The 16161-nt window shown below is 37.0% G+C and overlaps 1 long non-coding RNA gene across 1 annotated transcript; it reads left to right on the plus strand.

Moving 5' to 3' along the window:
* Nucleotides 1-6219: 6219 nt before the first annotated feature.
* LOC145772293 (uncharacterized) lies at nucleotides 6220-15903 on the plus strand. Its single transcript, XR_014289287.1, has 3 exons — nucleotides 6220-6395; nucleotides 7970-8102; nucleotides 15073-15903. It is a non-coding gene; the product is annotated as an uncharacterized LOC145772293 (long non-coding RNA).
* Nucleotides 15904-16161: the final 258 nt, after the last annotated feature.

Consider the following 16161-nt stretch of genomic DNA (forward strand, 5'->3'; position numbering starts at 1 on the left):
GGCCTCGGCAACGTTTTTACCGAAGTAAAAATATGCTCATTTCGAAGACTGAACCATTGCGAATTTGCGAACATACACATTCAATGAAATCTGTTTGAAAACTCTCGCCCACCCAGAATTCCTCTCTTCTAAGAAAAAATCGACGCCTATGCCGGTACATGCTTTTCTTGTTTTTATGCCTCAAGATGTAGCTTCGTTATGGTTAAACAGTTAGGCTGTGTGTTTGAAATAGCCTACAATTTTTGTCTCGGACTTTTGTCAAATGTACCATAGTCATTAGGGTGTTTTTAGCGTAATACGCAAAATTCTAACCATTGTTAATATTAATGTACAGGATGGTGTTCATTTCCATTCAGTAAAAAAATCCTTTTGGCAAATTTTTGTTGAAATCCGTCGACATTTACTACTTGCGCAAAGAAGCTAAAGTTTAGGTTGTTTAGCCTATAATCTAGCAGCGGAATATAAGCAATTACCGGTACTTGTAGGCTACGTTACTTCACAGAACAAATAAAGCATTGTTACGTCACAATTGCAACACCTCGTAAAACTACAAAAATTACACTGTCATGTCTGTTGTGCTGTTGCATTTATTTCAGTTTACTAACAATTTGCGGTTGTACAATGGCTGTGACAAGGTCTAAAGATAAAATTTGGCTGGTAGGTAGCAGTTCAGGTCATTTCCTTGGGGATTGTCCTTGAAAAACATTTCTCTCTGGTAGATGCTGTTTCTAAGTCCCCAGTCATCGACTTATTCGCTCGGTTCCGCGACTTCTGGCCAAATATAGATCAAGCAAACTTCAGCACATCTCTGGACGATCCTGCTGTTTCTGATCAATTACAACCTGTCCGCGCAGAAATCTTGAAGTTAGGGGCGACAAGCTAGATCTCAATCATCCTCGGGACGAGTACGCTGAATTATTAGAACTCAGCATCATATTTCTCGGAGGAGTGCCGAAGAGAGGTGTTAAATTGCGTCACCCTGGTGCACTTCATCGAGCAAGATGGATGGCACGAGCGATATATTCCCTTAAAATATGGCTGTTCAGGAAGCAATTCCAACTGGACCTTCGTACCACTGGCCGAAGACAGACGCAGCCCAAAACGTCCAATCAATTGCTACGCATGTGCTTATTTATTGTGAGTGTTTACATAGGCCACTGGCACAGCTGTGATTCAGCCATACAGGCACCTCTCAACGACCTGAATTTTATGAAGAACTTAACAACGTATGCTGATGGAGAAGTATCTCAATTAGCCTTCAAGGCTTACTCCAGACACCTGTGGTACTTGTCGGAAGGTCTCATTGCCTTTGCACTGTTTGACAGCAGAGTCACTGACATTGATAAGAGGGAAATGGTTTGCAGTATGGCAAACAGTCATGGATCCGAAGATCCGCCAAACCGGGCCGTGGTACCTACCCGATATTGCTGAGAGAAAACTGTCTGATTTCTGCACTACTGCAACTGAACGATTATTCACAATACTTGGTCTAGACAAAAGCTTCTTAACCCTTGATCCTAAATACTGGGCTGAAAATGAGGCGTACCAAAGTGCCAAGGAAACAGTTTCTGCCCTGAGGGTGACAAACGATTTGGCAGAACGAGGAGTGGCGCTTATGACAGAGTTCAATTCGACATTGACTAGAGATGAGGAGCAGAAACAGTACGTTCTGCAGGTAGTGGAGCATCATCGAAGAAAATTTCCCGTAGCCAAAAAAAATTAAAAGCCATGTTTGGATGGTCTAGCTCAGATGTATTTAAACAAGAATATTGTACTCGAGTATGATGCAGTCATTGACATATTTGCCAAGCGCAAACTCTAAGTTTAATGCGATGGCTGTCATTGCGAATCGTCGAGAATATTCAAAAGTATTCGAGGTCGGAAGGACTAACTTATTGTTTATGTTCCATTATTGTTTATGTTCTGAAGAGTTTGATATCTTTTGTTGGTTCATTGATTGGAACAGTAACTTACTTCTGCGGAATCGCTCTTGATTTAAAGTATGGGGCCGTTCAAATATCATATGACGGTATTTTTGGCGATTCTGGACCGCTACACGGCTGACTGACACAATGTATTGCCGCCCCCCCCCCCTAATAAGCTTTCTAAATACGCCACTGCTTCTGATCATCTCGGTTATGGGTGAAACACGGTGTAAAGGTTGTTAGAGGAATAGTTGCTTTGTTGCTATATTTGCTTTGTTATTCTATAAACGTGCCTGAAATGCGTGCATATTAAAAGTACTGAATAAAGCTGGTTATTTGGTTACGTGTTGTAAAGTTGCTTGTTTTATTGATTTTGCGGATTTTTCAACCTCCTTGCGCAAGTTGTAAATGTTGAAATAATTTCTTGAAATTTGAAAGACATTGTTTTCTTACCAATTGTAACAACCTGGTGCCCTGTACAAATCAAACTTACGATATGAGAAAATTAAAAACACCCTAATAGTCATGCTGTTATGTGAAGCTATACTAAAAATAAACTTGATTGATTGATCTATGATTATCACAGTTAGCGTTTTGGCTTTCCAAGTGCTCTACTTGCTGTCACATAGTGTTATTGTTTCTCTGACTGTTTGATTGGTTGTTTATGTTTTCACATAAATGATTTAAGAGCGATATAGTACGTTTACAGTAAATGACTGAAGAGAAACTATGCTACTCACGAGGATGCTAGTTTGTGAAAGTGAATATTATTGACTTCTTGAACAACCATCGCAATGGTTTAACATGAATCCCAAATCGAATTATTTTAGTTTAAGAAACATAATCGCTTGGCAACTTTTACTTCAGTTATTTAGCAATTTTTATGTTTTTAAAAAAACGTGTTAGAAAGGTAATGGTGGAATTGGGGTAGAATGATGGAAGACTATCTTCCATCCCATCATTCAAATCTTCCAATTCCATCCCATTTCATCTTTGACAGTTTCCATCTTCCATCGCAAAATATGCCTTCCATTCCATCTTTCATCCCATTCCTTGCTAGAAAACTCACCAGTCACCGAGCAACTTTGTCGAGCAATGTATTAAAAGACCAGATTGCATAAAGACATGCAATGGAAATTGTATGAACAAACTTTATTCACATGTGCAATGAAACTGTACAAATTTAATGTTTATTGTTTGATAATGAACAAATTTAATGTTTGATATTTAATTTGAAAAGTCAACTAATTTGCCAAGAATTCATGAATTGTGCAAATCAAGACCATATATCAGTTGCATTTTCAACTCTGAAAGTATACTTTTTATCTAACATCAATGATTTTTTTCCATGCAGATTCTGGATGTTTCTATCTGCTACTGAAAATGGGTGGCGTATTTAGTTCCAAAAGTAATTGTGTTTTTTGTGAAATTTTAAACGACATTGACAATCCAGATGCATTGCATAGTGACAAAGTTCTGCGTTATAACAACAAGCTTGCTGTCTTATCTGATCTACATCCAGCGGCAAAACACCATTACTTGGTTATTCCTCGATTTCATGTCAAAAACCCAAATGCTTTAAAAGGACAAGAACACATTCAACTTATCAAGGAAATGCAAAACTTTGGAATGGAATATCTCCGCTCGCTTGAAAACGAAGAAAACGCAAAAGATTGTTTGCTTGGCTTCCATTATCCCCCTTTTATAAGTGTTGATCATCTTCATCTCCATGTGATATCCCCTTCAACATCAATGAACTTTACAAACACTAATTTATTTAGAAAAGATACCTGGTACTTTATTTCTCCAGAAAAATTAATTGAAAAATTACAAAATGAACATGTGAAGTAATCTATAGCTGAGCATACTGGTTACCGTGTCAACAATGGACTGTGAATGTGAGTATTCCATCATGCAGATCTGTCCCTTGTGCACATGGACATTACTTTTAGCACTTTTTCTAACAGTTTCATTATAAGTAAAGTGACACTAATTTGTGGTATGTACAATGGAATTTTTGAAGGATGAGTTTTCTCATAAAAGAAATGTTTGCTGAAAATTGTAATTTTAACGTCATTTTACTACTATGGCTTCAATGTTAAAGCAAGCAGTTGAAAATCACTTTTACAGTAACTAGTATGAATCCTTTTATAGCAATCCCATCTAATTACTTTATTACAATGGAATATTTGAAGAGAACTTACTGTTCTTTTGCTGTGCAGCAAGCTACTGGGTCATTATTATATTTGTGGCCCCACTCCATTGCTACAACATAAGTTGTAGAATACATTACGTTGAAGTGCGTATTAATTCAGTTAATGACACCTTTGCAACCCATATATCAAGTTTTGTGTAAGCTTTTCTCATATTGTCATAAAATATAGGGCAGACATCACTTTGTCACAGCCTGGTATCCTCGCCAATGGAGACCAGGCCCTCTTTTCCATGGAGTGGTCTGTAAAAAAGACAGTTTTCCATTCTATGCCTTGCCATCATTGCCTCACTTGGAGGTATCACTCCATGTCAAACCCCAATGCAAAATTTCTGTACAAAGATTTTACGATTATTTGGCTTTAATAGACTTCATGCACTTTTAGATGTACCAATGTCAATATATTCAGTTATTCACTGATACTGGTGAGTGGTGATGTTGCCTTTTACAAAATTCCATAAAGAATGTGTAAAATTGTTGACCAAACATCATGGGTTGGTTGGTGATTGGTTGCCAACACAACGAATATTTGAACAATTGTGACTTAATTGTCTTGTTATGTAAGAATTACGATTTCAAAGCATTCGGTGAAACCTCAAATGGCGTCTGGTAATGATTTTGCAATATCAGCATCTCACTAACTCCCATTAAAATTATTTTCAAACTAATTTCCCTATTAATTATTGTACCGTATCATCTCAAAAATTGGTTGACTGTGGTTTTATTTTACTTTACAATATTTTACATTTATAAACTAATCCAAACTTGTTGTTAGTGATGGATACAGATTATTGCATATGCTATGTCACTTATTTGTCCTGTTGTATTCTTTTGAATGCAGTGAAAGTTCCTACATTCATGAGATTGACTTGTGTCAAAGCCCTCTGCTTGTGTTCATTCTCACACAAGAATTTATTTTTGTCTGTCAACACTAATTTCACGCTTTGTACAGGAATCTATTGACAACTAACTTCACCTCTAACAATGTTCTAATATTTTGTCAGCAACAGATTACTTATAATTTTACTAGACTTTATCATATGTTGCGCCAAAATACTTTAAAATTAATATGTGAAACATGTCATATCAAAACTTTATTACCTGAAATGTACATTTCTGCATGAAGCATACTTTTTAGTCGTATACCTTCATACAATCATCTGCAATAATCGTTTCCTTGCAAAATTGTCATGCTAATTTTGTAACTTTATGAATACTTACTGCCCTTACCGAACAGTAATTTATTTTTATCTTGGGTGACGTCACGGTTACCGTATGCATTGTCTTGTAGTACCCTGTATTTACTGTAATGTTTATTTCTTTTAAAGTGTTCAAACCTATATCACAATAGGGTACTTTGTAAATCGTTTGCACTAAATTTGCGAAACGTGAGCTACAGTATATGGGTCTGCTACTATTCGGCTAGTCCGATTCGGCTGCAGTCTTTTTAGGCTAGTTCGTTGGTTTACAGAAGGATTTTGTTGGATTACAGAAGGATTATGGTTGGATTTTCGAAGAATTGCCGAATAGGAAACTAGCCGAAAAGGCTGTACCTGAATAGGGAACTAGCTGAATTGGACTAGCCGAATCGAACTAGCCGAAACGGGCCATTCCAACAGTATATACCCATTTGCTGTGCTTGTTGCGGATAAAAGATCAACATTGTAATTTTACTTTATGTGATGTATGATAGATGTAATGCATACACCACATAATACATCTATACTTTATGTGTTGTGACATATGTATTGTATGGTGTATGAATTTCATAAATTAACCCGAATCATTCATTAACTATCTGCCTGTGCAGCAGATGCGAAAACGTCTGCTAAGCTTGTTTTACTTAGGCTTTTAAATTTTTTAAACATAAACTTTGTCCGAATTTGTGAAGGAGATTAAGTATATAATACGAATAGAATTTTAGTGACGTGAGAATATATTTTTACTATATTGAAATTTTACATTGTACCGTATGTTAAAATTTGTGTTTGTTCCTTATTGTACTCATTAAGATTTGTTTGACTAACTATCTTATCAAATTTTATTTTTACTTTATCAAAGTTAACTTTTATTTCCAGCATGTAGTAATTGCTTCAAACTATCAATATTCCGATGATGCGAAAAAACATGGTTTCAATTCAGTTACCAATAGAAGTTTTATATACTGTGTCATTTTAAAAGCTCTTTTTAGCTTGTACCAACTACAGTTTGGTCACTGTAATACTGAAAAGCACCCTTAACCCAAATTTTACATACAGGCAAGTAATATTTTTGTTTTTATCTTTATCATCGAATCACTGATGTTTCAAACACTTTTAAAAAATGTTACGTTATTAAGTTGCGCTATATTTCAACGCTCAAGACTTTGTTGGACTCTCACTTGTCACTCTCTCTCCTAGTAGTGCTCAGAAAGTCGTAGTTGTGGCGAAAGGACGTTATCTGTTTGCGTGTCAATGTTATTCTTACTGTGAAGTTGAATCGAAAAGTTGTTGTAGATAAAAACTTTATCACTGTTTGGTCAACGGCCATTTTGTGTCGAACTAAGCAGGAAGCTTTCGCCGAGAGTAAAAAGCGACTTCTGGTCGGAGTGACGTCGGACACAATTTGGGTTGGTGATGTTTGCACTGCAACAAAGGAGCTTCTTGATTTAAGTTTATTTCTCGCAGTGATGATAACCAGAAAGTTTGCACGAACCCTTTGCTTAACCTGCAGAACTTTCAATTGCGGTGTCTGTCTCTTTTTTGTTGTTGCGATTGCAACCTTTTAGAGTTGAACCACACTCTGAAAATGTCGCTAATATCGGATTTGCAGTGCCGGGATTCAGAGTACCCCATCTATGTTACATTTAAGCAGTGTAAGCGTGATTACTGATAAGTCTGTTGGCTGCGTGGGCACTCAGCCCTCCACGACGCACCTTGCGGTGGTGTGGGTATCTGCGTTTAAACAAAATGATATCCTAGAGGCCCTGACAAAAACCAAGTTCAAAGCCGTTGTCTGGGTGGTACAACGCTATTTACACATGAAAACAAAATCAGTCACAAATTGCGGCATCTTGTTATCATCTTAAACCAAAAATACAATTTGGGTAGAGAGGTAACTCTTTTAAAGTTATGTCTGTTTATGGTTTAAACTAAAAATATCAACAATGTACTAACGGATATAGGTTTCACCACAATTCTTCAATGCACTTTGTACAATGCCTCCAGCAATGAAATAGCAGAAATATTTGTCGAACATATTTGTCACGAATAAACTGTCATGTTGTTATCGATACTTTTATACCCATGACGCTGAAATTCAATATAAAGTTCCCGGTATTTTAAAAGCAGGCACTAAGTAAAACACCAAAACATGTTAAATTCAGCAAAAACAATAAATTGTTTTAGATGACATGCCAATAAAAGTAGGAAACAGTCCCACACAGATAGCTAAAGGCTCGATTCCCTTTTAATACCCGATATTTATTTGATACGATAAATGTGTAAAATTAGAACTCTGAAGCATTGTCGTGCAGCTAATGCAGTGTGATTGCTGTTTAATTGTTAACTGATTTATTTCTGATAAAACAAAAAGTGAAATGCTTAGACATCCTAAGATTTAGAAATGCTTTCTTTTTGGAAACCAAGAAACAAAACGTGAACTGACCCATATGACTGCCCTAAATATAAATTTTCATAGTTAAACAAGCTCACCTTTTGTGGCTTAACCCAGACAACAAATCAGTCGTTTTTTACATTGATTCAACGTCGACCGAGAGAATGGGTTTTGCAACGACTTTTGTCTTTGTTCAAATCAATGTGTGTTTCAATATCAACTTCTGGTCACATTGCAGGATCCGACACGAAAAGTTTCTTAAATTCACTGGTTAACAGAAAATTTGTAAACTGGACAAGAATATGAAATCGATGGTTATCGTTTCGCGGTGTGTAACAACTTTCCAGCTGAGAGTGCTACAAGCATTGAAGGTAATTTGTTTTATTTAGTGCCAAGGCACCAAGGAGACTAAATTCGCTAATCATGATAAGCGATTTTCTGGAACCACGTTTTTCTTAATTTACAAGAAAGTTATTCAAAGTACGTGGCCTTGAATCATGTTTAAAATCTGATAACCTTAATTCGTTGCAAAAAGCTCCGCCAGTTGACAAAACAAAGCTCATATCTTGTTATTTTCATGCTGTGTTCCTAAAAGTCGTTTTTTTTGTTTCAAAATTGTCGCACAAATGCATGATGTTATGACGTTTGTTTTGATATTTACTGTTTGATTAGCAGTGAAAATATATTTTCGCCGTGTAGAGAATGATTTTTATTTTTACCAATACATTCATTCCCTTTGCAACGAAATTAGCAAGCAACTCACCAAATAACCTTTCTTGCTTGCAAAGGAAATGACTTGACCTGAAGAATCGAATAATTTTTCATTTATTGCATTGTGCTGATATGTCAGGTTTCCTTTGGCTGGAGGTCTTATGACATCCATCGTCAAATCATTCATCACGTGTGGTCTTCACTTTAACATTAGTTCTGCATTATTCGATGTTAAATTGATCAAAACACGTTCGCATTTGCTATACCATCGCAAGACACCACGCTTACTTTCATTTTAACTTTGCATTGAGCCAAGAAATTATTCGGCATGTCAATCATAACTCTGCTATAAATGGAAATCAAATGGTTTTGATAGTCAGGATTTTGTAATGCGATCTGGCAATGTTTGATCAAGCGCTTTAAAAGGAATGTTTATTTGCTTTCAACAAACTTTATAGGATATAATTGATCACAAAATGTACACCCACTGCGAATATCTGACACTAGAATGCTCTGCACGTTGTTGGTTAAACATTTACTGACCTACGGTAATTTTCGAAATTGTGGATTTTGCATTTGCTCAACAATTGCGGACGTTGAATCAATGTTACTGTCCTCAGCTACCTACTTTGGTAGCTGAGGACAGATCTGATTTATCTGCATATCTACCCGCTCATAAATCAAAAATCGAAACTTATTTGCCGAAATTTAAAGTTATTAAGAGATCAAAGAAACTCTTGATTGTAACTACAACACCGCTGCTGCATTTGTAGAGGGAAACTTACCACTACACGCATTTACATATCATATCAGAGGTTTTTCATAAATTTTCTTCTTTGTGGCGTGAGCCTCTGGGGCCGAGCGTCTATTCTTTTACCACACCAGATTCACGATGTTCCAGGACTACGCTAAAGCAGCCTGTCTTTTGTTTCATCATACAGGACATGCATATCTTCTACTTCGTCAAGTAACTTGAAGATGGTACAATCATTGATAATGTGTTCTGTGGTTTGTTCCTCAGCACATACAGTCACAAAAAGAGGAAGAGACCATTCTCATTGGTGCATGTTTGAACGGAAAAGCCCGACGCCCATACGAAGATGGTTGAGGCGCAGTCATGCCTGTCTCTAGTGTTAGGCCGATGGGACGGGTGTCGGCGTCGGGGATAAACAAATTGAGTGTGGTGGTGCTTGACTTCCATTCAGATTTCCATTTATGGTCCGCCCAATTAGCCGCAGAGAAGTTTTGTGCATCAGCTTCGTTGCTCAGAAGTTTGGCGACGGGCACGAATGGGTGTCTTGATTTTAGTCGACAGGGTCCTCGTTTGAGTGAGCAGAGACCTTGGATTGAAGAAGGTGGTTGGGCTTCAATTCCCGTCGACGTTAAGACAAAGTATTTCTTCAAGTGTTCAAAAATCATTATCTGATTTGCAAACTGCAGAAATATGCGGCAAAATAGTTAAACTTATCAACAAAACAGGAAAATCCCGATTTTTATTCCTTGTATGCACTGCTGAGTGGAGGTCTGGTTTGTGTCTATCGCAGAACAAGACCTCTTGTTGCAGAAGCTTCAACGTTATTCTCCGAAAACTGTTGTTGTGGTTGTTTTTTTTGTAACAATAATGTTACGTATTGTCAAATTGATGGCAAAGTGATCGGTTATTGAATCTTGTTTGTCTGGAACCATTTCCCTTGAATATTTTAACCATAAAAACATCACAGTCTTTCACATACTGTCACAACTATGGAGACGTACCGACGAGATAATTATGTACCGGTAACACTTTTTGTTTCTTTCTGTCAATGAATTGTGTTTAAGCTTGCAGTCAATACATTTCATGCACACTTTTACACCTTAATTTCAAGCTGAGCACAAAAACACCAATTTCGTGTCATGTTCAATATTCTTGATATTCGGCACAACGCATTACGCCACAAACTTTTAGTATTTGGAATCTCAATTTTTAAACAAACAGAAAGATGTAAACATTTCAATTCACATCATCTTAAATGCCAAAAATTCATTTTAGCGAAACCTTTGCACGACCCACTCGTGACAAGATACTGTGCACGTTCACAACTCAGCAAAATAATGCAGGTTATACACGATATGTCACGCCTCAATGGGTTTTGAGACACGTATGCTTGCAGGCCACGGTAAAACCATGTGCGTGCGGTATGTTTTTTTTTGTCAGTAGAAGACAATTGCCACTGTTTTTTCTTTACCTCACTATTTCCTAAAAGAGGTTGGTTCCTTTCCTCTAAAACTTAGTTGTAGGCAAATCCATTCTGGTCGATTTGCTTCTTCAGGAAAGAATGGAAATTCAATTTCAATATGAAGGGGGTGCATTTTCGAGTTTTTGCTTGTTGATTGCATTGTATTCACTTCTGGAGAATTCTTTTTCGATTTTTGTATTTGTTTCTGTGCGGTTGAGATACTTCGGTGCTCGGTCATCGCTTTGCGTTACAGGTTATTATTATCTTTTGATCTAGCTTCTTAACTCAAAGAAATTAGTGGTTTTTGATTAACGAAAGGATAAACTAACTACATTCGATAATTCATTCGAAGTAACCTACTCAACAAAAGTTTTCATGTGATCGGTGAGTTGGAAGTGGCCTGTTAGACGCAGTTAAAGTTGTCATGAGATTTCAAGTTACATCTGCGCTCATCCTACAGTGCTGTAGATCAACATAGATTTCCATCTTCACTGTACGATACAACCAATTATTGTATCAAATGATCTTTGGTGATTATTCCCGATAAGATATTTGTATAGCAATATTCTTCATAAACACTGGCCATTTGATACTTTTACGCAAAATCATTGCATGTTGACGTTAAATTGATATTAAGATCAAAACGGCAAAACACGCCTAACGAAGAGAAGTTAGCTTGTTTTTGTAAGTATGAAGCATTTTAGTTTATTCACCTGTAGATATTTAGTGAAGTGAGACGTAGAACTGAAGAAGCTGACTGCCCACACAGAGCCCGCGATGTGAAACGTCATACAACGAAGAACACGAGGGTAGAGCCTCATTATGCGCTTCAATGAAAGCTGCAAATAAATAATTCATTTGCTGAGCAATGTAACTGCGTGGATGGTTGGCACTTGGCACAACTATCTGGGGGCAAGAAAGTTAGGATTCTGTGTGCCAAATCACGTTTATCGCGTTCGCATGACGACAATTCAACTCTGTTAACCCGTTTAATCATAGGCGCCGACTTTTCAAAAAACCTTGGGGGGCGAGAAAGGTGATGACGTCATAACCATAACGCTATTTTACTCAATTAAAATACTCTTTGATTAAGCTTATAGTGTCTTGTTTATATTGAAACCTAGGTCGCAAACCGAATTTATTACAACGCTGCTTGAGACGATTAGTTTTACGTAAAAATTTTGATATTGTTAGCTCATAATTGGAGCAGTTGGAAAACAAGCCAATTCTTTTCCTTTTCGTGGGAATGAATAACAACCATCAAGACAGTGGAGTTATCGAAATAAAACGCAAAAAATCATGATCTCAAGCAGAGTTAAAACCCGCTATCAGTTTTATTAACCTCGTTTTGCTAATTACTTACCTTCAAAGCGTTGACAACGGCGAAGTGCTTTCAGTTTTTTTCGAGAGTCTTAATAGTCTTTTATCGAATACCGTATATACTCGAGTATAGGTCGAGATGTTCGCAAGTGATTTTCACCTCGAAAAGACAGGTTCAACTTAACATGGGACAAGCTGTTGTCTCCAGCTCGGAAGTTTTCAAAATGAACACATTTTTGCTGAGGCAAAATCATTGCCGACGTAAATTACGGAGTGCGAAATGGCGTCGGTCAAAGTTTTGAATACGTTTATTTGCAGTGATTCAAACTTAATTTTCAAATATAAATGATTACTTGTCAATTCTTTATGCACATGTTGAAAAATATGCAAAGCTCACGAGACAAAACAGCGGAAAGAGCTGTTTTAAGAGGTCACTTTTTTATTTTTGCGTGTAGGATATAATCGTTCTTATTACGTAACATTCCATGATCATTGAAGTCGATGTCAAACCTTAGCGGCCGCATAAAACAATGATGCCAGGTTAGCTAGGTGATAATAGCGGTAAGAGACGTTAATGCAGGCAATATCTGCGACCAAGGCCATTAAACACCTTTTCTTTTATCGGTTTATGATTTAATTCTCACACATTGTGAACACAACAATGCGTTCTGTTGAATTATAATTGATCTTACAGAGGGAAGACCTTGTTGAAAATAGTCTAATTTAGCTGGTTTGCTTAATATTGCAGTGAATAGTGACGTAACTATTCCAACAGCGTAAGTTACTCTACCATCTACTTTGAAATTTCCATACCGTATGAGAAAGCCATGTGATCAGCTGCTGTTTTGCGGGCAAGAGCAACGTAGGCTATTTTTCGCTTTCGGCATTCTTTAAGTCCGTTTAAATGATCTAAATCTCTTTCGCGAAGTGTTTTATCTTTGAAGCACCACTTGTAATAACCATTTTTGTTGCCCCTCAACCATAAATTTACGGGGGGCGCCGCCCCCCGGCCCCCCCGGAAGTCGGCGCGTATGCGTTTAATTGTGTTAATTTGAAGCTTTCCTTGTATAGGCCAAAAAAGTCGTGATTTTAATTCATTCATAAAACTTGTTTTTGTAACGTAAAAACAGAGCCTTTTAAAGCAGTTTAAATGTAGCGCGTTACAACTCATTAAACCTTTTAGTTGAAAAGGTAGCTTAATTCTATTTTATTTTGACAACGCAATTGCGAAGATTTTATCCATATCATTACTGCAGGTCCTCTCCAGCTAATTATAAACGAAGCAATGATAAGATCAAGCAAGACTGGTTTAAACGTTGCTGTGCAGGACAAAGCAGCGTACTGTTCCTACTTAAACGAACAGACAATCTCAAGTTAAAGCTTTTTTCGGCCTACGATAACAATCCAGTTTTTTTCGCCTTGGTATGTTTGGTCTCGTAGGCGTTTTGTCTTATGTAACTCTTTTCTGGATTTTTATCAAGTATAAATTGGGTAGCGAGTTTTTTTTTTCAACCATAAACAGGCATAGCTCAGCAACAATACGATATGATATTTAACATTATAACGCAAAAAGTAAAAAAAACAACGTTTTCGACTATACAATTATACATATAGTCCTTTTCAAGTCTTTAAGAAAAAATAATTATACATTGCATAAGAAAACATTAATAAGAAAAGAAAAATAAGCATAAGAAAAGAAATTCAGTGTTAGTCTAAACATTGAAAGACTGCCTATCCTGCTCACATACAAAATGACCACACAACACAACGGATCAAGTAGAGAATTAAGTTCAGAGGAATAATATTCTGGCAGATTGCGCAAGATGGTTTTAAGCACAACAACGAGGTAATTGCACATAACAAAAGCAACAATAAGTGAAACGCACACGTGACAATTTAATCAAAGACGGTTAAGAGATAGGAGACTCCGCCGACAAACAGTTGCTTGTAAGCCCTAGGTTAGAACATTTAACAATTTAGTGCCTCTTGAATCTTTGTGCCAAACTCAGACAAACAATTGCGAACAATGAGAGTTTATTATTGGAGCACGATTGGCAGTTTCGGATATGAACTGTAGTAGCACTACTTTCACTAAAATTGTCCAAATTGAGTTGCTCCCCCTCATTCTCGTGGCCAAATGTCGTGTGGTCGTACCAATGTAGGGTCTGCTACTATTCGGTGAGTCCGATTCGGTGAGTTTCCTATTCGATGAGAGCCTTATTCGGAGAGTTTCCTATTCGGTGATTTTTTGAAATTTATTGGGTACCATAGCCTAATTATCATTGCCGCTTTTACATCATTTTATCGTCGCTAAACTTTGAAATAAGACCGTAATCCTAACCCCAAAACGGCAATGATAATTAGGCTACGGTACCCATTACCCAATAATAAAAAAAAAAATTCAAAAAATCACCAAATGGGGAACTCTCCGAAAAAGACTCTCACTGAATAGGGAACTCACCAAATCGGACTCACCAAAACCGGCCATTTCGACCAATGTATGTGGAACTCACATCATGCGAGCAAGTGAACTCATACATGTTTGTGTTATAATGTTAAATGTATTTTATGAAGTAACCAAAACTGTAGTCTAAACTTTCATAACAAGAACTGACACATTTACGTTATGCTTCGTTGCGTTTTGTTATAAATTACTCGAGCGCCCAATCCGCCCATGCTGACCGCATCAGTCAAGAGGTCGCCATGTTTAATTCCCCCACTCTGTTTACTATTTATGTCTTAAGCTCTTCAGGGTCTACACATAATGGAACCATTTCTATTCAGTTACATTTCCCTAACTGGCCCAGCCAGCAAATCAGTCCGTTTCATATTTATTCAGTCTGGAGATATTGAATCAATGTAAAAAAAGGCGGATGGATATATATTTAAAGCAGAAGACACGCTCAACGATACGCCTTTGACGGTTTGTTTCGAGGAAAATGTGATGTATCGATGTTTTAACCTCGACTTTGCACTAATCTTTCAACAAATTCAAGAAATTAGGAGAATCTTGATAGTTGACAACAACAACAAAGCAAAAAAAGCCGTAAAAATATTCATACATTTATGTTTCATCAGGGTTTGTACTTTGCAGGCTTCGTGAGCGACGTCGTGATCACATAGTCGTCATCATTGGCTGCAAAAGGATCAAGAAACATCTTTCAAGTGCACAGCGATTGCTCAACAAGTGGTGGTAACGCAGCAGTTTGAGCCCAGATCAAAGTTTTGAAAATATTTTTGTTCAGATGGTATTCTAGCATTGGATCTTTGGAGCAACTTTTGTTTCAGAGCAACTCTTATGAACGTATATTTTTATGGTGGAACGCAGTGTAGTCTTTAAAATGCAATATATTTTTCGAAAAAATGATCTCGCAAAACTACTGCAGACTGCATTGAAACTTGAGTTGTGGTTGATTGAATCTTTATCCTCGGACTGGGAAAGCTTCTTGCAGAGCTTAATCCTGGTAGTTTCGCATACTTGTAGAGGCTTTGAATCACTGACGCAGGCCCGGTCACTGAGATTGACAGAGTGAAGTTTCCAATTGTTGAAGTCTTGTAGCAGGGGAATTAATCCATTCATAAGATGCCGCTGAATGGAGAGCAGTCCTTAACGTGCGTTTCTCAAGCGCTCATAAAGTGTCACAGACGTTATCATTGGTAGAGACTGCTTCAAATAATCGCGTATTGTCGTTTTAGATTTTTATCAATAAAAATAATGAATTTTTATCGTTTAGTTCGTACAATTTCAATCTTATATGCAAAATGGACTCAAAGCAAATGTCTTCGATATGTATTGCATTTGCACCACCTAAGTTCTTCACAACTTAATGTGTTGTATCGTTAGGTGGCGTGTGAGAGTGTGTTTGCTGTTTTTTTCATTCTTGAAAAACGTGTTCCATGTGACAAATAAATTTGTCTTGTTATAGACGGCTTATTGGTGTTTTCATAATAATTTTTACATTTGGGTTTCTTGACCCTGCTAGTTACAGATCAAATTTACAGTTCATGATAATATTTCGTAAAGTGATCCTGTGGGTTGGTCCTACTTTGTTTTTCGTCTTAATCATAATATTGATGAAAAATATAAATTGTTAGCCTTCACTATTCATGTTAATTTATAGTAAAAATAAGTTTGACCTTGTTAGTGTCACGGGTGATTATGTAATTGAATAAGAATGACCAA

This window comes from Aplidium turbinatum, chromosome 6 (assembly GCF_918807975.1).
Source record: "Aplidium turbinatum chromosome 6, kaAplTurb1.1, whole genome shotgun sequence".
Classification (NCBI taxonomy): Eukaryota; Metazoa; Chordata; class Ascidiacea; order Aplousobranchia; family Polyclinidae; genus Aplidium; species Aplidium turbinatum.